The 26296-nt window shown below is 39.9% G+C and overlaps 1 protein-coding gene across 4 annotated transcripts in view; it reads right to left on the bottom strand.

Annotated features, from left to right (window-relative positions):
- PAK1 (p21 (RAC1) activated kinase 1) overlaps positions 1-26296 on the bottom strand; it is a 154941-nt gene that overhangs the window by 80404 nt on the left and 48241 nt on the right. The window contains exon 1 of one of the 4 annotated variants that reach the window (XM_082749562.1): positions 11734-12009. The exons of 2 other annotated variants lie outside the window; for them this stretch is intronic. The gene's annotated coding sequence lies outside the window, so the exon portion shown is untranslated. Of the gene's footprint in view, positions 1-11733; positions 12010-26296 lie in introns of those variants that run through there. One more of the 4 variants, XM_082749565.1, reaches the window with a different exon arrangement.

Here is a 26296-nt window from a genome sequence, read left to right as displayed (position 1 = left end):
CCAAAGAATTTTCCAAATATACCTGAAGTAATTCTATCCCCTATGTACCTTTTCTGACCTGAACTCTGCTACTCTTGATTTATGTAAGTCAAATCCAGCCAGTGGTAAAAAAAAAAAAGCACAATATAAACATGTTTGGCTAGACTTGGTTGATATTTACTAAATGTCTTTCATGAGGCATAAATAAATTCTTGGTCTTCAAATCAGCCATGTGAAAGTTATGTACACCTTTTAATATCATTGCAGGTTCTTCACTTAAGTACAATTCAAATCAATAAATTTTTACTGAGTACTTACTCATAAAGTGCCATGGTAGAAACCAGGGACAAAGAGATAAATAAATGAATATGCTCTAATGCTAGACATTCTCATAGTTTAGTAAGCAAGATACATAGGACTAGAAAACCACAGTGCCAGGCCCATTGTGAACAGTGCTACAGAGCAGTACAAGTGGTAAAATGTCTGAAGACATGAAAAGGAAAGACAGTATTGAATTTAGGTGATCAGTGAGGCTTCACAGAAGAGGTGGTGTTAAAAGCAGGGGTTTAAAGAATAAATAAGTCAGACTAGTGGTCTTTGACCCTGAACTATTAGAGTCCCTAGGAGCTTTTTAAAACACCAGCTCAAGTACTTAGGGGGCAGTAGACTAATATATACAACTTACTTTGAAATGTGTTTTTAAAAAGTAAGATGGATTATTGGATGAACACGGGTATAATATTCTTGTCCATATATAATTTATAGTGGATATGATAAAGCAAATATATGAAAATGTTAATGGTAGAAGAATCGAGGTGGTAGACATACAGGTAATCACTATAAAATTCTTTAAACTTTGATGTACTTTTGAAATTTCTCCTAATAAAAGGGGTAGAGGGCAAATACCAGTACTGAGCTCTGATTTAACTAGTCTGAGATAGGTACAGGCATTGGTAAAGTACCTGAACCAAAGAAAACAAACAATAAATAAGCAGACTATTTTGATGGAGAATGATAATGGCAAATGCATCCTAGACCACAGGAATAGTGTAAGTGTGAAAGTACAGTGAGGTAGAATGCAACACAAAAATAAAAAAGTAGGACACAACGATCAGAGAGCCTTTTATGTTCTATAACACCTACAGCACTAGTCAGAAAAATGGTGCCTTCTAAGCAGTTCTAGATCCACGCAATGAATGTCCCATGTTAAAAATAAAAGATGACACTTGATTTAAAAAGGCTGTGGAGAGATGACAATGAGAAAAGAGCTGTTGCCTGGAGGAGGGGACCAGCTGCCACCCGTCTGCACTGAGGGCTCTATGATGCCTTCATCTCACACAATGGGACTTGGAGTTTTGGAGAGTCCTATAAACTGCTTAACAGAGTTGCTCAAATTCTAAATAAGTTTCCCCACAGACCTCCTGAACTATCTTTACAAATAGGATTTCAGCTGCCATTTGGCACTGATAGCTTAATAACCACTAACATTAGAAAACACTTTGGAATTTACAGAAAACTTGGAAATCTGCTTGGTTGGTGTCAGTTTTCTCATTCATGCATGCAAATATTTATTCATCACCTACTGTATGCCAGGCTGTGCTAGGTTCTGGGGATAAAATAGTGAGCAAGTCAGAAGAAGCAAAGTATCAGAGACACTGCCAGTCACCCAGAGCCAGCAGAGGCATGGATGTGAAATAAAGTCTGTGTGACTCCAGGACCAACTCTTTTTCTACTACACCACGTGTCACTGTTCACGCTAACGGCAAAGGGACTAGATAACCTCTAATAACTCCTCACGCCATTATCTAAGGTGAAGTAGGGAAAGGAAGAAGAAAAAAATAAAACCTAGTCCACATATTAATCACATTTGTCAGTCAACAACTCAAAGCAGCTGACACTGGCACGACCAACACTCCACCCAGAACTGGGGAGTACTGCATGCCCTTGACACCTGGTTATGAGAATCTGATCTTTAATTAAATTGTGCCAAGAGGTTTTCTTTGGCAGGAGCTTGGAATGCTGCAGTCTTGAATTCGCTGAGGGATGTCCTTCTGACACGTCCAGGGCACTCCCGCTATGCAGCCTCCAGCCACTTGCTCTGGTTTAGCAACAAGAAAGCAACTGCTGAGGTAGCAGGGAGGAAAACTGGAGGCTGTTTCTGGGTTGCTGGAAAAGCTACTTTAATTTCTGACACTGCTTCCACAGGTAAAATACAAATAAGACTGTACTTTATAGAGTTACAAGAATTTATTTTTTAATATTTTATTTGAGAGAGAGAAAAAGAAAAGAGAGAGAGCGCGCATGAGTGGGAGGAGGGAGAAGGAGAGGCAGACTCCCTGCTGAGCAGGGAGACTGGACATGGGGGTGGATCTAAGGACCCCGGGATCATGCTCTGAGCTGAAGGCAGATGCTTAATCAACTGAGTCACCAAGGCACCCTGATTACTAGAATTTAAAAAAATAGATATATAGATATATATATCTATGTATAGATATATATATCTATACAGAGAGATATATAGATATACATGGAATATATATATGCACCTAGCATGTTGCCTGGCACAAAATAGATGTCCAATAAATATCTGTTCTTATCCCCCACTCATCTTTCCAGTTTTATCTCTACTATTCCTTAAACTTAGTCATTCCAGCTCAATATGCTTTCATACCCCTGCCTTTGCCCACACTGTTCTCCCCGCCTAAGATGTCCCAACTTGTCTGCCAAGCAAACTCCTCCTCATTCTTCAAGACCCACTTTGATTCACTTTCTCTATGCAATTTTCACAGAACCCCCTCTAATTCTGTCTTTTCCCCAACATTTTAATTTAATTATACATACTTCTATGCAGCAGTTTCTATATTTCTGGTCAGATCCACCAGACCACAAACAAGACAAGGGACAAAACGGAGTCTGTCATCAAGTCCCACCCAGCACAGACCTGGCACACACTAGGTACCTTGCAAAGGCTCACTGACTAAGGCAGCCTGGTTTACAGAAAAACAAAACAACAACAACAAAAAAAAAAACAACCCAGAAGCTAGAAGGATCCTGAAAAACCAGCCAATCTCAAACCTTTATTTTATAGCTGGTAACCTGAAACCCACAGGGGTATGAAATTTACCTAAGATCACTCAGTGAAATAGTGAGGCCATGAAGAGACACCGATTATTCTGATTCTCTTAAAAACACTCTTTCTACACTAATTATAATTTGAGACAAAATGAACAAAGGTCTGCATCTGGAATTAGAAAGCGTGGGAGCCAGAGAAGTGAAATGGAAAAGGCAGAGAGATTTGGGGTCCAAGACTTAAGCTATCCCTGTACCTTCACCCTCCTCTCCCCTGCCCCAATAATACCTACACATCTTCCTTACTTCTACCACCCTTGCAGAAAGCCACTAGAGTTACTTGCAGAACCAGTACCAGTACCAAGGTACTGGGAAATTCCTGACCTGCAGCCCCAATTAAGCTATTCCTAACAGTTAAGGGGAAAATTTAAATCTATTTTACCAAACCATTAGACTTCCCAATGGATGCCCTGGAGTGAGAAAATCACCACTAAAATGTGGGGCCCATACAATCCGAGAGCTGGAAGGAACTTATAAGGCCATCTGGTTCAACCACCCAAGAAACACTGGAATCTACTCAGTTGTCTCCTGAATGGATTGACCTTCTAGTTAATCTCTGCCCGAACATTTCCTGTGATTTCCCACACGCCTTATCCTTGCTGCCCGGTACCCCATTCCTAGTCACCTCAGTCAAAGACTTTAGTTCCTAGATTAGTCTTCTTCTGTACCTCCCCAGTTATCATTCTAGATGGCCTCTACACCCTGCCAACAATGATGACTGTTCCAACACACTGGCCATTTCAACTGTTGCCCTTTTGTCCAAATTGGCCAATACTCCCATAATCACACCCTGAACCTTATCACCAAAATGTGTATTAACTCCAGTACCTGGAATGAATCCTATATACTCCAATACAACCTTCTATCCATGCAGCTCACTTGCTCAAGAACTTCTACTATAATTCCTAGACTTTATTTTGAGCTCAAACCCACTATCCATTAGTACCTCCTATCTTCACCTCTCTTTTTCCTTAACTATAGCCCGTCAAAATCATTCAAACATCACAAGCCATCAATCCTCTAAAACCCAACAACAAAAAACCAAACGACTCAATTCAAAAATGGGCAAAGGACTTGAAGAGATATTTCTTCAGAGAAGTATGAATGGCCAATAAGCACATAAAAAGAAGTTCTAATGTGCTTATAATTACTAATCACATATGCTTATAATCACTAATCATTAGGGAAATGCAAGTCAAAACTACAATGAGATAACACCCTGCACCATTAGAATGGCAACTATCAAAAAAAGAGAAACCAAAAATTGTTGGTGAGGATGTGGAGAAATTGGAACCCTGCACATTGCTGGTGGGAATGTAAGTTGGTACAGCCACTGTGGGAAACATTATAGCAGTTTGTCAAAAAGTTAAAAATAAAATTACCATAAAATGCAGCAATTCCACTTCTGGATACATATACACAAAAATATTCAAAACAGGGTCTCAAATATATATTTGCACACTGATGCCCATAATAGCATTATTCACAACAGCTAAAATGTGGAAGCGATAGAAGTATTCTTTAACAGATGAATAGATCAGCAAAATATAATATACACATACAATCAAATATTATTCAGAAAAAGACAGAAATTTTGTAATATGCTACAACATGAATGAACCCTGAGAACATTATTCTAAGTGAAATAAACCAATCACAAAAAGACAAATACCATATGATTCCACTAATATGAGGTACTTAGAGTAGTCAAAATCATAAAGACAAAAAGTAAAATGATGGCTGCCAGGGACTGGTAGGAAAGGAGAATAGGGAGTTATTGTTTAATAGGCACAGAATTTCAGTTTTACAAGATGAACACTTATAAGATGAACGGTGCTAATGGTTGCATACTAATGTTAATAATGTATTTAATGCCACTAACCCACACACTTAAATAGTTAAGATGGTAAGTTTTATGTTATGCATATTTTACCACAATAAAAAAAAAAATATGCTGAAAGTTCCCTATGCTATCACAGTCGTATTACCACAGGAGCCTGTTAATGCTGGGGTAGAGACCAATGAACTAAGACTTAAGATATTAATTACAAGTAATGGTTAACTGATTCTCAGTAAAATGTATAAGACAATAAGTTTGTAACAGGCTGTCACTGTACATGTATACTTTAAACAAATTTGATCCATCTAAACAAATCTGATAAATAAAAACAACGACAATAACACACACACACACAAACAAAACAATCAACCGCCTTGTCTTCTCTCCCTTTACAAAATGCAACTGGCAAAATCCCAGCTTTGGGATTGAACTCCCACTCTCCCCCAACTGTCTCTGTACTGAAGCAGCTGAATATCCTAAAGAATGTTACCTAATTGACTGCTTTCACTTGAAAATTATGAATACCTTTCTGCAAAAGATTACCTTGCCTCAAATGGGGATTTAATTAGGCTTCCCACTCACCCCTTCACCTTCGCTGATGAACTCACCTTCTGTAAGAAAACAGAAATCCTTGCAGGAGAACTCAATCTTCCCACTCACAGATCCATATGCCTCCCTGCCCCTGTACCACCCATTTACAATGAAGGAGGTATTCCTACTCCCATCAAAAGCCATTCCTTCTTCTCCCTCAACTTGCACTCCCTCTCACCTGGAATGATCTCTTTTAGCTATACTAATCAACCAAACTATCAATCAATCTCTCCCACTCCCTCTCCATCTCTCTTTCTTAATTCTATTCAGTCATTCAATATGTATTTATTGAGCACCTACAATGTACCAGTACTAATCTAGCTGAATAAGACAATGTCTCTGTGTTCGTGGATTTTATGGACTAGTAAGAAAAGCAGACAAAGAAATAAGCAAATATATAATGTCAAGACCATAATGAAAATAAAGAGTAGTGCATGTGACTGGGTTGGGGGAGGCCAGGGATGGGTGATATATAAGACAAGATGATCAGGACAGGCTTCTTTAAGGAAAAGACACTTAAGACCTGAATGAAATGAGACAACTAATCAACGTAACATGTGGAAGCATTTTAAGCAGAGGGAGCAGTAAGTACAAATGTCCAAGATGAGAATATTTTGGGGCATGTAGAGCAGCAAAAAGGACAAGACCAAAGTTTAGTGAACAAGGAGAAACATGGCAGAAAAATTAAATTAGAGGTGCAGCCAGAGGTCAGACTATATAGGACTCTACAGGCCACAGTAATTTGGATCTTGTATCAAGCATGGGAAGATACTGAAGAATTCTGAGTAGTGATCTGATTTATGTTTTAAATGGACCACTCTGGCTACAGAAAACAGACTGCAGGGGAGCAAAGGAAAAATGAAGAGACCATTAAAAAACTATTACGTTAATTGAGGTGGGAACTGGTGGTAGCTTGACAGGACTGCAGTAGGTATACTGTAGTACAGCAAAGGTGGATATTTTGAAGGTGGAACCAAATGGCTTATTTAGAGACTGGATGTACAGCGTAAAGGAAAAAAATGAATATGATCTCTAGATTTTTGGCCTGATCTGTAAATACTGAGTGAATATAAACATGCTATAGTGTCTCCTATTCAAAGACACACATACACATATACCCCTTCCTTGACACCAACATATTCCTCAAAACACATTTCTTTGTTTCCCTTCATAGCAAAGCTTTTCAGAAGAATTGTCTATTTACACTACCTCCACTTCCTCCCCTTTGGTTCACTAAGTAACACCCTCTATTTCACCAAAAGTAGTCTTGTCAAGACAACAAAGCATCTCCATGTTGCCAAATCAAATGGTTACTATTCTGTCCCCACCTTACCTAATCTCTCTGCAGCATTCACCTGGCTTTCCTTTTACCTTTCTGTGTATTCCTATCTCCTTTGCAGACTCTTCCTAGCTATCCTTGACATGTCCAAGGCTAAGAACCTCCTTTCCTCATACACTATACTCTTGTCTAGATAATTTCATCCATTCCTATAGCTTTACTTATTACCTGTATGTTGACAGTACCCAAGTTTTTACCTTTAGCCCAAAAGTTCTTTCAGACTAATAATCATCTGTTATACAATTCTGCCTCCATTTCTTCTAAGTACCTAAACCTACAATGAACAAATGAAACTCTTGGTTTTCACAGCATCTATCATGAAATATTTTTGCTTATTTATTATACGTCTCCAGCAATAAACAGTAAGCTTCACAAAGAAGCAATTAAGTTCTTTGTGTTTACCAGTCTATACCTAGCAACGAAGGGGGCTCAGCAAAAGGACACATCAAGATTTACTAGACCCTGTCTCTAGCCTCAAAAAGTCACATACTAATGGGACTGATGATCCATAAACCACAATGACGGTATGACACAAGAAGTGCAACTGTGAGTGGTGAGAGGAAGAACACGAGTGTTTCATGAATCCCAAAGAGGGGCCTTGATAGCCTAGGAGCCAAGGAAGACTTCCTTTAGAAGATAATTTAAGAGCTTATTTTTGCAAAAATAGCTATTAAGTGCCTACTAGATAAATTTCTATATAATTATTTTTAAGCTTTAAAATAACTCTTCAAAGTAGGTGTAAATATATTCTATTTTATATATGAAGTTTAAAAAGATAAAAAACGAAGGACCTAGAAGGTTATGGAAACAAAATCTGAACTGAGGTCAGTATGCTTTTAAATCCCTCCCCCTCCTTCCTTTTCTTATTCCTTTTTTCCCACCCTGTATCACAAGGTGCCACCAAAAATAATATCTTTTATACTTGCCACCCACTATTTGTTTGACCTAAAAGAAATCCCTATATCTTTTGAACTTGGTTTTTAACACGGCGTTCAATTACCAGTCTCTAAATCATCCTTGTTCTAACTCCCTCCTTTTCCTTCATTATTAAGGATTGAGGCTCAGTTTTAAACCAGTCAGTGAGCAACCCCAGGCATTTCCTTTTTTTTTTTTAAGACTTTTTTATTTTATTTTATTTTATTTATTTGAGACAGAGCGAGTGAGCAAGAGCAAGGTGGAGAGGCAGACTTCCCACTGAGCTGGGAGTCCAGTGCAGGGCTTGATCCCAGGATCCTGAGATCATGACCTGAGAAGGCAAACACTTAACCAACTGAACCACCCAGGCACCCCCTAGGCATTTCTTCTGAGCATTTTTCACGGCTGAAAATGCATTCAGGAACAACCACAGTAAATCTGTAGAGCACTTCACAGTTTACAAATTAGTTTCACACATTCATTATTTCATTTGATCTTCATCAACCCTATGAGGTGTTAAATCCCTGTTTTACAGAGGCCAGTGGAAGTGAAATGTCTAGCCTAGCTCCATCTGGATTTTAAAAATTGAATTTAAGAAAATAGAGGGGTGTGGAAAAGGAAGAAGAGAGTCGATGACTTATAGAGGAAACTCACCCAAGTGACCTAGAGCCAGGAGAAATTAATGGGGACCAAATCAGTTTCCCTTTCAAGGTAATGAGTGTTTGGCCATGGCACAGTGACCCACCATATAGAACTGCTTTTTTTTCATCTCAGTAATACCTTGAGTCCGGACCCACATGTGGGCGAAAAATGTAAGAAAACTCTCTGTATACTATATGCATTCACAGGGTCAGAAGAGACCATGGCATAAGAGAACAGATACCACCTTTAGAGAAGACTTGAATTTAGGCACCAGCTCAGCCACTGACTTGCTGATTAAAGTTTCCCCTTGTGTTATCATAGCCCCTTGTGCTTCTATCACACATACATTAACACATGAGCTTACAGATGTCTATACTCCTTGATTCACAACAGAGGGTAGCAACTGAGTCCAGTTTCCATCTTTGTATCTCCAGCACCTGGCACCATAACTAACACAGAACAGGTGATCCAGAGAATGTGTGATGATGACAGATGTCATATTCAAAGCTCTTTGTATACATGCGCATTCCACATTACAATGTATACAGTGAGTACCAGGAAAATAGCAACCTTGTCTTATCTCTGTCTCCCCTCTCATTCTCCCACTTTGAGAATGCTACTCAAGAAAAGTTAGTTGAATAGAAACAAAATAGTCCAAAAAGCCAGCCTTCAGAGGTAAAGAAATTAACCTATGTGGTCCTCTTTTCCAGACTGTAGTCTTTCCCACCACACCTACCTCTACCCAAATAATACCTATCTTGCCCAGTCCACCCTCTTCTTCAAAAAAATCACTGTTCTTCTCCCCCAGGACCCCACCTTCTCTCCCTCTACCCCATCTCTACTATCCCCTCTTCTTTCATAGGTTCACAAGTCACCTCTTCTCCTCCAGGTAAGCAATGCCTCAAAGCTGCCATAGAGCTTTTGTTCTGTCACTTGTCACAAAAAGTCTGGGCCTCTGCCCAGCCCCACTGGACACCTTGCTCTTCTCCCACTCTAGTCTTCAAGCTCTCCACTTCTCATCTTGCTTACTCCCTACTGCCTACCGCTGCCTCCTCCCCTCTGCAAAGGAAGAGGGGGTCAAATCCTGGAAGAAAGATTGCTTATTAGCAGGCCCAAAGCAAGACACAGAGGAAGTAAGGAAAGAGACCAGCACTTGGGGAAGACAGAATTTGTAGATGAAAGCTAAACGTAAGGAAGTTAGGGAGGAAACACAGTGTTTGGACCTCACAAACACCACAACAAAGGTCCCTCGAACCTATTAATAATGAGAAAGCTTGGGGCGCCTGGGTGGCTCAGTGGTTTGGGCTGCTGCCTTTGGCTCGGGTCATGATCTCAGGGTCCTGGGATCGAGCCCCGCATCGGGCTCCCTGCTCCGCGGGAAGCCTGCTTCCCTCTCTCTCTCTCTCTGCCTGCCTCTCTGCCTACTTGTGATCTCCGTCTTTCAAATAAATAAATAAAATCTTTAAAAAAAAAAAATGAGAAAGCTTAACCAACAATTCTATTTCCTATATTTCTTTTTTAAGATTTTATTTGTAAGTAATCTCTACACCTAACACAGGGCTCAAACATGCAACACCAAGATCACGAGTCCCAAGTTCCACCGACTGAGCCAGCCAGGCAACCCTTAACCAACAATTCTATAAGGAAAAGAGAAGAGGGGCACCGGGGTGGCTCAGTGGGTTAAAGCCCCTGCCTTCGGCTCAGGTCATGATCCCAAGGTCCTGGGATCGAGCCCCGCATCGGGCTGTCTGCTCGGCAGGGAGCCTGCTTCCTCCTCTCTCTCTCTGCCTGCCTCTCAGCCTACTTGTGATCTCTATCTGTCAAATAAATAAATAAAATCTTAAAAAAAAAAAAAAGAGAGAGAGAAGAAAGCCTAACCAAGAAGAGAAGGACCCAAGAGAGGGAAGGAAAAACTAGCTATGGGGGGAAAGGATAAGAAAGGGAAGTATGAAAAGAATAGGAAAAAGGAAGAAAGTGGAGGGTGGGAGAAAAGATGGGTAAGGGAAGAAGGAAAAATGAGCAGGAGTAGGAAGTAGAAAGAAAAATGGGGTGGGGGGGACAGAGACAGAATCACAGAAAAACTCAGGGGAGGAAGGAGATCAAAATAATCAAGGTAGGTTAGTATCAGGCCTAACATGTTTCTTGGTCCCAGATGATCAAGGAAAGAATTGTAATAAGACATTACACAGCCCCCCAAGGTCTGTCATTAACTAGGCTGAGTAAGGAGGGGGCTCCAATGAAGATAGTCTAGTTTAAAGATTTTATTTATTTATTTGACAGAGAGAAATCACAAGTAGGCAGAGAGGCAGGTAGAGAGAGAAGAAGGGAAGCAGGCTTCCCACTGAGCAGAGAGCCTGATGTGGGGCTCGATCCCAGGACCCTGGGATCATGACCTGAGCCAAAGGCAGAGGCTTTAACCCACTGAGCCACCCAGGCACCCCAAGATAGCCTAGTTTAAAACAGTTTTGCACCCAGGTATCAAATCACTGGCCAGCGCAGAGGAAAACCATTAACATGCCTTGACCTGTTTCTTTCCAACCCCACCTCCCTAGACCCAACCTATCTATACTGAACACCAAAAGAATCAGCATTTTCAACCTCTGCCTTGTCCATTAAGCATCTGGGTCCTCAGCAGACCAGCAAGATGGCATCTAAAAGGCTGGCTGGAGAGGATACAAAGGTCTTCTTCTCAGATTCCCCTGCCTCTCACATTGTTGAGGGGGACATCTCTGCAGCTCATTCTAGGGCTTTAACCAGCTCACCTTTCCAAAACGCAGTTTACAGAAGGTCAAGCTCTTCACCACACAGATAAGGAAACTGAGGTGCACAGACGCTGCCTGAACCATACCTACCCTTCCTTAGGTCTCCAATGTCCTGGTTTACTCCACCTCTTAACAGGTCACTTATAATATAATGCCCCTCCCCAAAACCAAAGAGAAAACACCCCACGGTCCCAGCAGGCCTGCAGCTAAGCCAAACAGAGTGGAAAGCATCACAGTAACCACCAAGCACAACGGTGTTAGCAAAGGAGAACGGTTCCTGAGACACAGCAGTTCACCCCAAAACCAGCTTCTCCTTCACAACCTTCGCTAGCCAGAGCTCTGCTTCCAGGTGCTGGCCTAGGAGGCCAGCTCATCTGAGGGTTCAGCCCTCAGCCCCTTCTCTTGCTTAGGGTCTCTTTAAGGCAAGACCCTAAATCCGCCAGAATGCGAGGCACCACTCCCCGGAAGCCAACGGAGACCCCTCCCCCTCCCCAGCAGCGCCCAGCTAGGCGCGCCCCAGGGTGGGCCAGTATTACCTGGTGGGGGGAGCTGGCCCCGGCATCTCTGGCGACTGTTTTTGTCGCAGAGCCGCACCTCTCCTGCCCAGCTAGCCGCACAACGCGCTGGCTCCACCCGCGCCGCTCTACTCGTCTGGGGCCGGGCTCCCAGCAGCTCAGCCGCCCCAGCTCCCGCTCCCGGTGCAGCACGCTCCCGCCCTCGCAGGGCGCAGCAAAGGCGCAGCTTGGGGTTGGCGAAGCTGAAGGGGCGGAGGAAGAAGGGAGGGAAGGAGGTGGGAGGAAACCGCCGCTTCTCCTTTCCCAGAAGCTCTGCGGGCGGGGAGACTACTACCTTCCCACCCTCTCAGCTATCCTCCACACCTAGGTTCCAGCAGAAGGTAATTTCTCACGGGGCCAGACTTTCCAGGGCCTGTCAGAGTCCTGGGTGAGCTGAGCCCCAGAGTCAAGGAAGAGAACCAGACCCCCTCTATGCCTTAGTTTCTGCAGCTGTGTCTGGACTCCGGGGCAATTCTGGTCAAACCCAGGATTTGATCAGATTAGCCTTCTGGTAAAGAGATGTACCCACCCCTCTACCCCACCAACGAAGGTGTCTGATGTCCTAGGGAAGACTCAGGGTGGGCAGTTACATTGCTTCTAGGCAAAGAAAGCTCAGCAGCAGCTACCATTTACTAAGTGCTATTGTGTACCAGGTGCTTTACGAAATGTTACCTCTTTCTCACCACAACCTTATGAAGTAGGCTCTCTACCAAATCACATGTTAAAACTGAGGTCCAGGAAGAATGTGGTTTCATACGATAAGTATTTCTTAAGCACATACTGTGAATTAGGCATTGTAATGAGTCCAGAGCTGAACAACACATTACAGGACATTCACTAACCCAGGCCCAAACCCCCTAAATCCCACTAGTGCCCCCTCAACAATTTAACCAAAAAACCCACCTTCATACATATCCAAATGCTCCCTAAAAAATAATACTGCCCCCATCAACTTCCCCTCTATACCCTGTTATTGAGACACATGACAGGAGTCAGATTATGCAAGGTAACTTCCAGGTCAGAGCCAGGAGTTGGGGTTTTGTTTTAGGTTTTAATAATCAGAAGGCTTTGGAAGATTTTAAGCATAATGACAAGGCCTAATTTACATCTTTAACAGGATCGCTGACTGCTGAATGGAGAATAAAGGGGAGAATGGTGGAAAACGAGAAAACAAATTAGTAGATTCTTACGGAACTCCAGGCACAAGATAATGATTTAGACTAATTATTAGAAGATAAGCTAAAACAAAACAAGCATATTCTAAAGATACAGCTCAGAAGCAGCAGCAGCAGGAACTCAGTGAAAGACAGAATGTAATCTGTGAAGGAGAACAGTGACTTTCCCAAGACCACACAACTGGAAAATGGCCAAGTTGTCCCAACTTTGATCTGACTCCTAAATCTATGCTTTATTTCTCTCTGCCATGTTAGTCATCTTTATATAAAATTGTCATACCCTGTCCCAGCTGCTAGAGAGAAATTTTTTGGCTTTTATCCATTTCCCCTGCCAGATATCCACACACCTCCATTCTATGTGCCCAAATCATTTAACTGCAGAAGGGTGTAGGGGAAGAACTCCAATGAGGATGGAAAGAACTCTTCTGTTAAGTATGTTTTGCCTTTTCCAGACCCTGAGTACCCATGCTAGTCCAATTATAAGAAGTCCCAAATTTAGTGGAGGAAGGAGGGAGTTTCTCAAAGACATCCATATTCTAGAGAGACACGGTCAATAACACAGAGTGTGGGACCAGCTGCACTATGAGAACTCAGCTTCAAAGTAGTTTTAGGATGTTCTTTTGACCCCACACCCTTCTCTCAACTTATACAGCATGGATGAAAGGCAGAAGCAGTCCTCTGCCTTGGACATTGTTTTTCAAAGTAATCATCAATAATCATAGTGTCTGATCTTAACCAACTTTCCACCCCATGCAGCATCCCCCACCCCTTAGAGATGGTTTTCCACATTCTGCTGAAATACACATAAAGACAGAGAGCTCACTTGGAAATAACACTGTTGGGCAATGCTTCCTAACATTCAGCCAGCCTCTCTGTAAACTTCCATCTGCCTTCTGGAGCGATCAGAAAACGTCCTTCAAGACAAATATTAAAGGCTTTAAGATATATGTTATGGTAATCTATCAAGCACCTGAACTTTTTCCTCTTCTCCAGGATAGATACTCCCAGTTCTATTAGTCACCTGGTCATTCACTAACTACTGAAGCATCTTGTATAAGCTACCAGGGACAGACACATCAGTGAACAAGACCATACCTTCAAGGAGTTTACAGTTTCAGTATGATGATTTTCAACTCTCCCTTTGTATCAAAATTACCTGGGAAACTTTAAAAATATATCCTGAAGTTCTAGCACAGATTTTGATCCAATTGGTCTGAAATATGTCATAGGAAAATATCTTTATGGATGTAACTAAAGCTACATAGATATCCATCTATATAAAGGACTAACATTACCTGACTTCAAGACCTATTATAAAGCTACCGTTAGCAAGGCAGTATGGTATTGGCAAAAGAAAAGACAAATAGGTCATTGAAACAGAATAGAGAGTCTGAAATAGACCTACACAAATATAGTCAACTGATCTTTGACAAAGAGCAAAGTAAATTCAATGAAGAAATAAGAGTCTTTTCAATAAATGGTGCCAGTCGGGGCACCTGGGTGGCTCAGTGGGTTAAAGCCTCTGCCTTCGGCTCAGGTCATGATCCCAGGGTCCTGGGATCGAGCCCCACATCGGGCTCTCTGCTTAGCGGGGAACCTGTTTCCTCCTCTCTCTCTCTCTGCCTGCCTCTCTGCCTACTTGTGATCTCTGTCTGTCAAATAAATCAATAAATAAATAATATTTCAATAAATAAATAAATACATGGTGCCAGAATAACTGCAAAAAAAAAAAAAAATTGGTCTGGACACAGACTTTTCACTTTACACAAAAATTAACTCAAGATGTATCACAGACATAAATGTAAACTAAAAAACTATAAAATGTATAGAAGCTAACATGGGAGATCTAGATGACCTTAGTTTGGTTATGACTTTTCAGATACAACAGCAAAATCATGACCCATAAAAGAACAAGTTGGTAAACTGAACTTTATTAAAATGTACAACTTCTGTTCTGCAAAAGATACCATTAAGAGAATTAAAAGACAAGTCATAGACTTGAGAAAATATTGGCAAAACACATATCTGATAAAGAACTTGTACCCAAACAACAGATGTTGGCAAGGATGCAGAAAAAGGAGAACCCTCTTACACTGCTGGTAGGAATGCAAACTGGTGAAGCCAGTCTGGAAAATGGTAGGGAGGTTCCTCAAAAAGTTAAAAATAGTATTACCCTCTGTCCCAGCAATTGTACTACTAGATTTTTAACCCAAAGGATTCAAAAATACAGATTTGAAGGGATATATTCACGCCGATAATAGCAGCATTATCAACAATAGCCAAACTATGGTAAGAGCCCAAATGTCTATCAACTAATGAATGAATTAAGAAGATGTGGTTTGTATAACTCTGTGTGTACGTGTGTGTGCATGATGGACTGTTCCTCAACCATCAAAAAGAATGAAATCTTGCCCTTTGCAATGATGTGGATGGAGCTAGAGTATGTTATGCTTAGCAAATTAAGTTAGAGAAAGACATATACCATATGATTCCATTCATATGTGGAATTTAAGAAACAAAACAAATGAACTTATGAGAAGGAAAAAAAAGTGGGGGGGGGGGACACCAAAGACTCCTAACTATAGAGAACAACCTGAGGGTTGATAGAGGGAGATGGGTAGAGGATGAGCTAAATGGGTGATGGGTTTTAAAGAGGGCACTTGTTATGATGAGCACTGGCTGTTATCTGTAAGAGATGAATCACTAAATTCTACTCCTGAAACCAGTATTACACTATGTGTTAACTAACTAGAATTTAAATAAGAATTTGAAGCAAACAAACAAAAAAAGAACTTGTATCTAAAATGTACAAAGAACTCTTAAATCTCAACAGCAAGAAAACAAACAACCCAATCAAAAAATAGGTAAGAGATCTGAACAGACACCTCACCAAATAAGATATAGAGAATATGAAGAGATAATCAATACCATATGTTGTTAGGGACAATAATGAAGTACAACTACATACCTATAACATGGCTAAAATACAAAACACTGATAACACCAAATGTGAGTGAGTATATACAGCAACAAGAATTCTCATTCACTGCTGATGGGAATACAAAACAGTACAGCCGCTTTGGGAGACAGTTTGGCAATTTCTTATAAAGTCAAATATATGCTTACCAAATAATCCAGCAATTGCATTCCTAGGTATTTATCCAAGTGCACTGAAAATTTATGTCCACACAAAATCCTACCCATAAATATTTATTACAGCCTTATTTATAATTGCCAAAATATATAAACAACCAAAATATCCTTCAATGATAAATGAGTAAACAAATATCCATACAATGGCCAGTTATTCAGCAGTAAAAAGAAAAGAACCACCAAACCACAAAAAGACACAGAAAAACCCTAAGTGAAAAAAGACCAAGTAAAAATCTAGTTTGAAAAGTATGATATTCTGGAAAATGCAAAACTATAGAAGCAGCAAAAATATCTGTGGTTGCAACAGGTTCAGAAGTAGGGTGGGGTAATGAAGAGGTGGAACAGAGGGCATTTTTAAGGCATTTAAAGGCAATGAAATTATTCCATGTAATATTATAATGGTGGATATATATCATTGTGTATTTGTTAAAACCCGCAGAACTGTACAACACAAGGAGTGAACCCTAATATAAACTATGGACTTCAGTTAGTAATATTGTCTCAATACTGGTTCATCAATTGTACCGCACTAATGCAAGATGTTGTTAATTGACAAAATGCAAGGGGAGGACGAAATAGAGTGGGAGCTCAGTACTCTCTGGTCAATTTTTCTCTAAGCCTAAAACTGCTCTAAAAATAAAATGTATTAAAATAAAAAATAAAAGTATCAAGCAAAATAAAGGACATACAAGATAAGGTTCATTTTCTTTTTTACTAGATTCATTAGACACACAATTACTCTGTCAAATTGCTATAAAAGTTTCTAAACACTCTCAATTTTTATGTTTACCTCATTGTAGATTGAGAACAATTCAGACTCTACTTTGCATAGTGGTGACCTGGGGCACCTTTTACTAAACCTGGTCATGTTTGCCATGACCCTCTTACTACCTGGTACCCTATGGGGAACATGACAATCTAAGTGCAGTCTGTCCCCCTCAGAACATAGTTGGACTATTGCCTTCTCTAACTCTGCTTACTTCCAGTAATTCAGTCTGAAGTTGCATTAGTTTCTAGCCACTGCAGTGTCTTTGGCTGGCATTGAGCTTAGGCAGCCCAAATCACCATTTTTGTAAGAATAGCATCATGTGAGGTCTCCTCCAGCCTGCTCATATGTTGCCATTTCTTTGAAACTTAAAATGTAGAACTTCTCTGTCATCCTCCTTAAATTTCATCTTGTTGGCTTCAACCCATTTTTGCAAGCTCTTCTGCTCACTCTCTCTCTGCCATCTAGTATAGTTTTCCCTTCCAGTCTGTATCGCCTAAAAATCCAATAAGTATGCTATCTCTTTAAAAAATTATCAAACATCTACCATGTACACTTGCCCACATTAGGCTTCAGGGATTAAAGACAACCTAGAAATGGTCTGTCTCCACTAAAATCACCACTAACAATGGAAGCTAACATGTATAAAACTAAAAGTCCCACACTAGAGAATTGAATAAACAAAATAAAGAAGGTAGAAGAAACAATAAAACATTAACATACAATATAAGGCAGGACCACTGTTGTCTTCAACAGGATAGATCAAGTTCGGGCATCGTCTATTCTCGATTTCAGTTTTCTCAAAACCAGATGCTGATTTGGTTATAGAAAGTTGACTAGCTGTCTCAGTCCTAGAGAGCCCCTTTCAATGGTGGGTGCTACTACAGGAAGCCTGGCTAACCTCGGCTCCCTCTGATAAAACACAAGACTCATGAAAATGAGGCATACAGGTGAGAAGCCAGCATTCTATTTATTACTAAGGGCTAAAAATCAAGGAAGATTTATTACTGAGGGCTAATAACCAATCCAACTTATAGTCAAAGAAGAAACTATTAGCTAAAGAAATGAAAAAGCAAAAGCAAATGAGGGAGAAGGGACTTCAGAGAAAAAAACGTATATTCAGGGGTGCCTGGGTGGCTCAGTCAGTTAAGTGTCTGCCTTCGGCTCAGGTCATGATTCCAGGTGCTGGGATCAAGCCCCACATCAAGCTCCCTGCTCAGTGGGGAGCCTGCTTCTCTCTCTGCCTGCTGCTCTGCCTACTTGTGCTCTGTCTCTCTCTCTCTTTCTCAAATAAATAAATAAAATCTTCTTTTAAAAACTTGTCTATCCAAAGAAAGAAATTAAATCTTAGAGATATAAAGTAACTTGCCCAACTTTACACAAGTTAGCAGTTAACTTGTTTTTAGTACAATTACTCCTTGCATTTATATAGTATATTACAAAGTAATAATTCACAAATTATCCTTCTAAGCCATGGGCCCTGACCAGTAGTGATGTTTTGTCTGTATAGTCACCTTAGACCTGACCAGGCCCTTTTAGATTACTTACCTGGTTTATACAGGCATAAGAGTTTGCAACCCCTGGTAACACTATACAAAGACTAAGAATACAAAGGCTAAGACATTCTAGCTTTCAACTTAATGGCTTAAATATAGTAATTATAGTGCCCATAGGATTTGAAAAAGATTGTTTTTATTTTATTATTTTGCAACTGCAAATAATTCTTAAGAATAATACATTTTGTGAGAATTACAATTTTCCCCTATTGCCAGTTAAATGTAAGAGGAAGTCAATCAATAATGATGACTTTGCATATAAAGTGGTCATCTAACACACCATTCTTTCTCGTAATCAAATGGCAGGGCCAGTTGCCTATTAATGACTATGAAATGAGGTGAAGTATAAAAGAAATAAATAACAATAGCTTACAAAAGTACTGCAAGAAACGACAAAAGCAATGGAGGGATGGAAATGGAGAAGGGGGCAAAACCTATTCAGCAGCAGTTGCAAAGCAAATAAATCAAAATGTATTTGAAGTTTCAAACAAGGCCAAAAAAAAAAAAAAAGTACAGAGAAGGGAGACATTAATCACATCTGCAGAGATGGGGGAAGTTTTGTAGAGAAGGCAGTATTTGGGCTGGGTATTGAAGAAGTAGAATTTTTATACACAGAGGTATTGAGACTGAAGATAAGGGGGGTAGGGAATTCCCTTAAGAGACTCACAAAAACAAAAGATCACAAAAATCACAAAGGAGGAAAAAGGATGCACTCTGTGTAGCAAAGAGTAAACAGTCTAGTCATTCAAGGAAACAGCAAATAATCTCATCATTCATTCACTATTTACTGAATATGTTCTACATGCCAGACACAGTGCTAGTCAAGAAGGATGCAAACATGCAGAAACTTACTTCTTACTTTCAAGAAGCAAAGCATTTTTTAAAAAAGAAGAGGAAGCAGCAGCAGCAGCAGCAGCAACGCATTTTTAAATCCAACAGAAAACACTTTACAGACACTGACAGACTTCACAGGTCCAAAATTTGTTCCTTCTTCAGTTGCCCCCCTCTCAGTAAATGGCAATTCAACTCTTTCAGTTACTTAGCCAAAAATTTGAATCATCTTTGACTCTACGTTTTCTATCACCTCTACATTTAGTCCAACACAAAGCACAACACACAGATGACCCAGTTCAATGAGGAAATGATTGCTATTACTTCTGATCATTAGATGCTAGAACGGGTATCACCGCCACTTCTGACAGGGCAAGAATTCAACCTCAGTTGAGAGCCACGAGCATCAGTACCACTTTAGGGCCAGAGACTCAAACATGCAGGCTGCCTCTGCTACTGCCTCTGCCGCCAAAAGCAGAAAGGTAGCTCCCCATTACTTTCTCTTTCATGTCACTAAGTCCTAAATCCAAGTGGTGTTGGTGAACACTACATCACTGCCTGTGTTCCAGAATCAGGGCAGTATGAGAAACAACTATCTAAGATACATTTTTGTCTCCTTTAGGGGATAGCATCTTTGCCCCCCAAAAGACTCATAAATTGGAGAACACAAAATGCTTTATAGTAAAAACAAATGAAACCTATTCATTTCAGCTATCTGTTGCTTGTACTTTTTTCCCCATATATAAATTATTTTTTAAAAATATAGCCTATCATCACCAATCATGAAGGAAATGCAAATCAAAATTATAATGAGATATCACCTCACAACTGTTAGAATGACTGTTATCAGAAAGACAAAAAAAAAAAAAAGTGTTGCTGGAGATATAGAAAAGAGGGAACACTTGTGTCCTGCTGATAGGCATGTAAGTTGGTATAGCCACTAGGGAAAATGACCATTCTTCAAAAAACTGAATACGGAACTACTATATAATCGAGCAATTCCACTTCTGGTATTTATTTGAAGAAAGTAAAAACATTTATTTGAAAATATATGTGCCCCCCCATATTCAGTGAAGCATTATTTACAATAGTCTAAGATATGGAAACAATCTAAGGGTCCACTGATAAATGAATGGGTAAAGAAAATGTGATGTATACACACAACAGAATACTATTTAGCCATAAAAAAAGTATGAAACTTTGCCTTTTGCAACAACACAGATGGACGTCAAGGTCACTATGCTAAGTGGAATGTCAGACAGAGAAAGACAAATACATATGATCTCATTTATATGTGGAATCTTTTAAAAAAGAGAGAGAGAAGAAAAAGAAGCAGCTCATAGATACATAGAACAGATTGGTGGTTGCCAGGTTGGGGATTGGGGGGAATTGGTGATACAGATAAAGGGAGTCAAAAGGCACAAACTTCCATCTATAAAATAAATCAGTCCTGGGGATATAATGTAAAATGTGCTGGTTATAGTTAATAATAGTGTATTGCATATCTGAAAGTTGCCAAGAGAGTAAATCTTAAAAGTCCTCACGGCAAGAAAAAAAAGAAAAAAAAAAGTGGTGTTTTTGTTTTTGTTTTTTTAAAGATTTATTTATTTGACAGACAGAGATCACATGTAGGCAGAGAGGCAGGCAGAGAGAGAGGAGGAAGCAGGCTCCCCGCTGAGCAGAGAGCCTGATGTGGGGCTCGATCCCAGGACCCTGAGATCATGACCTGAGCTGAAGGCAGAGGCTTTAACCCACTGAGCCACCCAGTCACCCCAGGAAAAAAAATGTTTTAAGTATGTATGGTGACAGATGTTAAACTAGACTTACAGTGGTGAACATTTTACAACGTATATAAATATGGACTCATTATGTTGTACACCTGAAACTAATTTAAAGTTCTATGTCATTATACCCTAATTTTTTAAAAAAATGATAGAGTAAAAATATAAATTAAAAAAATACTCCAGCCTTACATATTGTCACTAATCCTAACAACTAAAATACTCTTAACATCTCTCCCAGTGAAGGACAACACAAGTCATCAGTTCTAACAAACCAACTTTGAATTCTAAGGAATTTGTCTCATTTGTTGATTGCTGTAGGTAGCACGTACTACTCTAAGCCTCCCTGCCTTTGTTCATGCTGCTACCCCTGATTGGAACAGTCTTATCTCTCATGATCCCCCTTTGTTTCCTGGTAAACTTTTAATCTTCAGGTATTATCTCTAACTTGCCATCTCTGCTGTGGTCCTGCCCAAAGGCTTGAGTAGGTTCTCCTCCTTTAGGATCTTAGAGCACCTCATGAAAATTTACTGCAGGAACCTTTTATCTCCAGCCAGAAGTCCCTTTGGTTAGAGAATGTTTCATTCATTTCTGTTTCCTCAGTACCCAGTCAAAGCCTCCCATGAAGACAGGTCTTAACAATTATATCTACTGAATCAAAACAAATCTAAAAAATAAAAGCATATATATCTTTTGGTCCAGCCACACAAGTGCTCTCTGTCTTACTCTGATCCCATTTATACCCCAGGATACGTGCTTGTTAAATATAACTCTTTAAAACTACAGCCACACAAGTGGCTTTTTAAAAAAGATTATTATAAATAAATTCTTTATAAACCCAAAAGCAGTTTGAAGGTTCATTGTGTTAACAAAGCAGAAGACATTTTAATAAGCATATCCCCATTTTAAGAACTCATAGACTCAAAACACTTTAGACACAGCTTATTTTTTTATGAGCTCTCACCCTTTCTTGCCACTAAAATCTTCCTTCTCACATTAATTAAGCTGTGGTGTTGCACTAGGTCAGTAAGGTATTAGAAAAGAAGCACCTCCTATAAAATATGAGTCGCTAACATTTATACAGTTCATTATAATCAACAAAGCACCATCATACCCATTGTCCAATTAATTCTTACATAAAATCCTATGAGACTTCTCCTCCCTCACAAGCAAAGCCCAGTCCCAAGCCATCTCTCCTGGACCACTACACCATCAGAGCCACCCACCACACATCTCTCTCTCTCTCTCTCTATCACACACACACACACACACACACACTTGCTATGGCTCTTCTCACTTATACAGATGATCTATTCGCCATAGTGAAGTGGGAGCAGCTTGAGGGAAGGCACCTGGCCCAGCAGTGTACAGCATTAGTAAATGCTTAGGAACTACTGAAAAAATGAATCAAAGTGAGTTAGGCAGAATAGTTAGCATACTTGTTTTAAAACAGAAACTGAGAGGATTTTCCCAAATTCTCTTAGCAAAGACTATAATCAGGATATTCCTGACTTCAGTTCAGGACAATTTTTACCATATTGTCCTCTCCTAGGACTGGTCAGTGTACAAAGAGAGTCCTGAATTAAGACTTAAGTCCTGATCCTTGAACAAGCCACTTCTCTAAGCAATAATACCCTCATTTTTCAAGGGAGAACAATCTACTGTCTTTCCCTCTCTGAACATACTGTGAAGATTACGTAAGATGATATCAAAGTGGCTTGAGATGTGTGAAATATAGATATACTGAGCTAGAGACAACATTTAGGGTGATGACTCCCACTGTTAGTTACAAAGTCAAAGTCAGAATCTGCCCTATAAGAATAATATTTATCTTAATAGCTCTTAAAAAAAAAGAGAGGCTTTATTATCCTTTTATATATGAGAAAAATGAGGCACAGAGAACTTAAATTGACAAAGACTGCAAATCTAGTAAATTTTACAGCTGGAATTAGAAGTCAGTTCTGTCACATCCTAAAGAACTTCCCATGATGCTTCTCCAACATTATAAAACTAAACTCTTATTCTCCTTTAATTTTGGTTACCACTAGGCAGATGGAACAGTGATAATCTAGAGTTAAGAGCATTCCATTGTGTCTCTGGCCAAATCAAACTAAGAGTTAGACTTGTAGGTAAGCTTGGCTGCAATCCCTGTGTCCTGCCTTAGTAGGATGAGCTAAAAATTGAACATGTACGTTAGAAAATGTTTCAAACCCAATTTTGAAATTTTTTTAACTAGCCTAAAAACCTGATAGGAAAGACAAAAGTGAACAATCTTTTTTTTTTTTTTCCCACCATTCATTGTTATGATTGTAAAACATGGCAAAGAGTCTAGGCTTTGAAATCAGTTCAAACTTAGAAAGAAAAGCCTGGACAAAGGCCTAGAGGAGGGAATAAGTAGAACAAGAGAGGACTGGGGCTGCCTTCAGTTTAGGTCAGGATCCAAGAGTCCTAGGGATTGAGTCCTGAGTCCCGCTCCCTGCTCAGTGGGAGTCTGTCTCTTCCTCTGCCCCTCCCCCTGCTCCTTTTCATTCTCTGTCTCTCACTCGCAAATAAATAAAATCTTGGGGGGAAAAAAAAGAACAAGAAAGGACCAATATGTGATGAAAGCTGAAGTAAGTGGGCTTGACTGTGAAACCTATGAAAATACAGTCCCCTATCCTTTTCTTCCTGCCTCGCCACTATCCCACAAGGAACCTAACTTGTGATACTTCTTTTCTCCCTTCCACCACCTGAACAATACAGATTAGTAAATCACTGAGAAAGTTTAAAACCTTTCTTTTCTGACACTTCAGACTAAATGCCTTTCCAAAGACAGACTGAGTGGTAGACAGGCTGTCAGGAGACACATGTTGTCATTACACTGTCCTTCATACAGCCTGGGGAAGGTTTTTTATTTTGGTAGAGTCATGTAGCTGCCATTACTTGCAGTCTCAAATACTTACATACATGTAGCCAGTAATTCTTTTATCTGGGATTAGAGTGTAGAGAAATTTTTGTAAAGGATATATTTGGAATTCACCAAAAAAGGAGAGTAGTGTGAATATTTAGTTTTCTCAGAAAGAACTCTGGTGCAGAGCAGGCATCTGACCAGCAGTACCATAGCCTAAATGCTTTCATCAATCAGAGCCTCTTCAACCTCAGCAGAGCCTGTAAAAAGACTTCGGATGAAAACAACATCCCCTCAACAAGTTCTATCAGCCTTTCCTGAGAACCTACAAGATGCAATGCCATGTGTTGGGGCATTCAAGGAACAGCCAAAGAATCAGGGCCAACAGATAAGAGTTAATCATGAAAACAGGAAGAATGAAGTAAGACTTGATCAGAAATAGAAAAAAAGGATTGATTTTGACTATGGAAGTCAGTGGGGCTTCACCAGGTGACCTCCTCCCTTTATGGATGTCCTCTTCACTGTACTGTAATCAGACTCTGATAACCTACACCAGACATAAAAACACACCAATGAATTTTATCACAGAACAAAGAAACGAGCTGGCTAAGCCAGGTAGAGGAGATGGCAAAGGCTTGGAAGAGTACATGCATGGGGGCACATCTAAGAAATGGCCATTGACCATGGTTTGGGTGCAGGATACAGAGAGGAATTAATAAGAAACAAGGCAGGAAAGGCACATTTGGGTAGATTCTAGAGGATCTTGAATGCCAGTCTAAGGAACCTGAAATGTATTCTACAAGCAAGGGAAACTATTATAATTTTTTAAGCAGAACAGTGGCATGATTTGACCTATATTTTATTTCCCACCAGGCAGGGAGACAGATGCAGGGCTCGATCCCAGGACCCTGGAATCATGGCCCAAGCTGAAGGCAGATGCTTAATGACTGAACCATCCTGGCGCCCCTGACCTATATTTTAGAAAGATCACTCCAGCAGAAGTGTGAAAGGTAGGAAAAATTAGAAGCAGTAAGACTGTTAGGAAGCTAATATGTTATAATAGCCCAGTTAAACGATGATAAGGGTAGCACAACATAGTGATCAGAGGCCAAGCAGGGTGAGGAGGGTCTACAGTGGGGAGAGGGGTGGACGAGAAGCAGGCTGGTAAGGAGAATCAGAGCCCAAGCAAGGTGAGAAGATCATCCATGCATTGGTGAAATGGCTTCTTCCAGGGCTGGGGCAGAGAGAGCACAAGATGAGCCTAGAATATCTTTCTGGACTAGAAAGCAAAGGAGTGGTCAAAGAATGGCCAGGATATGTAAAAAGTAGACGGAAGCCAACTTGATTGGGGCTCCTACTGGCCAAATCAGGGAGAACTGGAGAATCAAAATAAATAATAATAGCAATAGCATATTACCTAACTGAATAAAATAGGAAGGCATGAGTCCATGCAGACACAAATAATTAAATATATTGAAAGTCTGGCACAGAAAAGGGTATTTACAGTTTCATGGTACCTCTTTACAAAATGCTTATTAACTATGAAGGAGAAAAGAGTAACTTCTCAATGGAGACGTCTTAAAGATACCATCTTACAAACTCACCAAACTGAACACCAATAGTAATGAGACAACAGCAGCAAAATATAATAGAATATGAACTCTGGAATTAGATCTAGTTTTGATTCCTGACTCTGCCACCTTGACCTGGTTATTTAACCTTTTTGAACTGGAATTTCCTCAGCTAACAAATAGGGATAAAGTTTTTATTATAAATTGTTGGAGAAATAAGGTTAAAGCACCTATCAAAAGTGCCATCAAAAGCAGGTATTTAGGGCGCCTGGGTGACTCAGTGGGTTGGGCCGCTGTCTTCGGCTCAGGTCATGATTTCAGAGTCCTGGGATCGAGTCCCGCATCAGGCTCTCTGCTCAGCGGAGAGCCCACTTCCCTCTCTCTCTCTCTGCCTGCCTCTCCATCTACTTGTGATTTCTCTCTGTCAAATAAATAAATAAAATCTTTAAAAAAAAAAAAAAAGCAGGTATTTAAAATGTACCTATCTTTTAGCTACATTTTCTATATTATTTGTAACATTTTACTATTATTTGCATTATTATTTATATTTGCATTATTACTTATATCTGCATTATTTGCTACATTATTTACATTCCTTTTTTATTTATATTATTTTTGCTATATTATTTGCAAGTCTATCTTTTGCAAATAACTAATTTGTATACACAATTTTATATGCATCTACAATATCATTTAGTCCCATAAGAGCCTCAGAGATTATGTAATAATAGTGGTATTCTTTTTTCAATTTGACAGATGAGGCAACTAAAACAAGAATAGAATGAGTTAATGTGCCCAATTTTAACAGTGAGTTAAATGTACAGC

The sequence above is a fragment of the Mustela nivalis genome, assembly GCF_964662115.1.
Source record: "Mustela nivalis genome assembly, chromosome: 9".
NCBI classification, from domain to species: domain Eukaryota; kingdom Metazoa; phylum Chordata; class Mammalia; order Carnivora; family Mustelidae; genus Mustela; species Mustela nivalis.
This window is presented reverse-complemented; position numbering and strand designations above follow the sequence as displayed.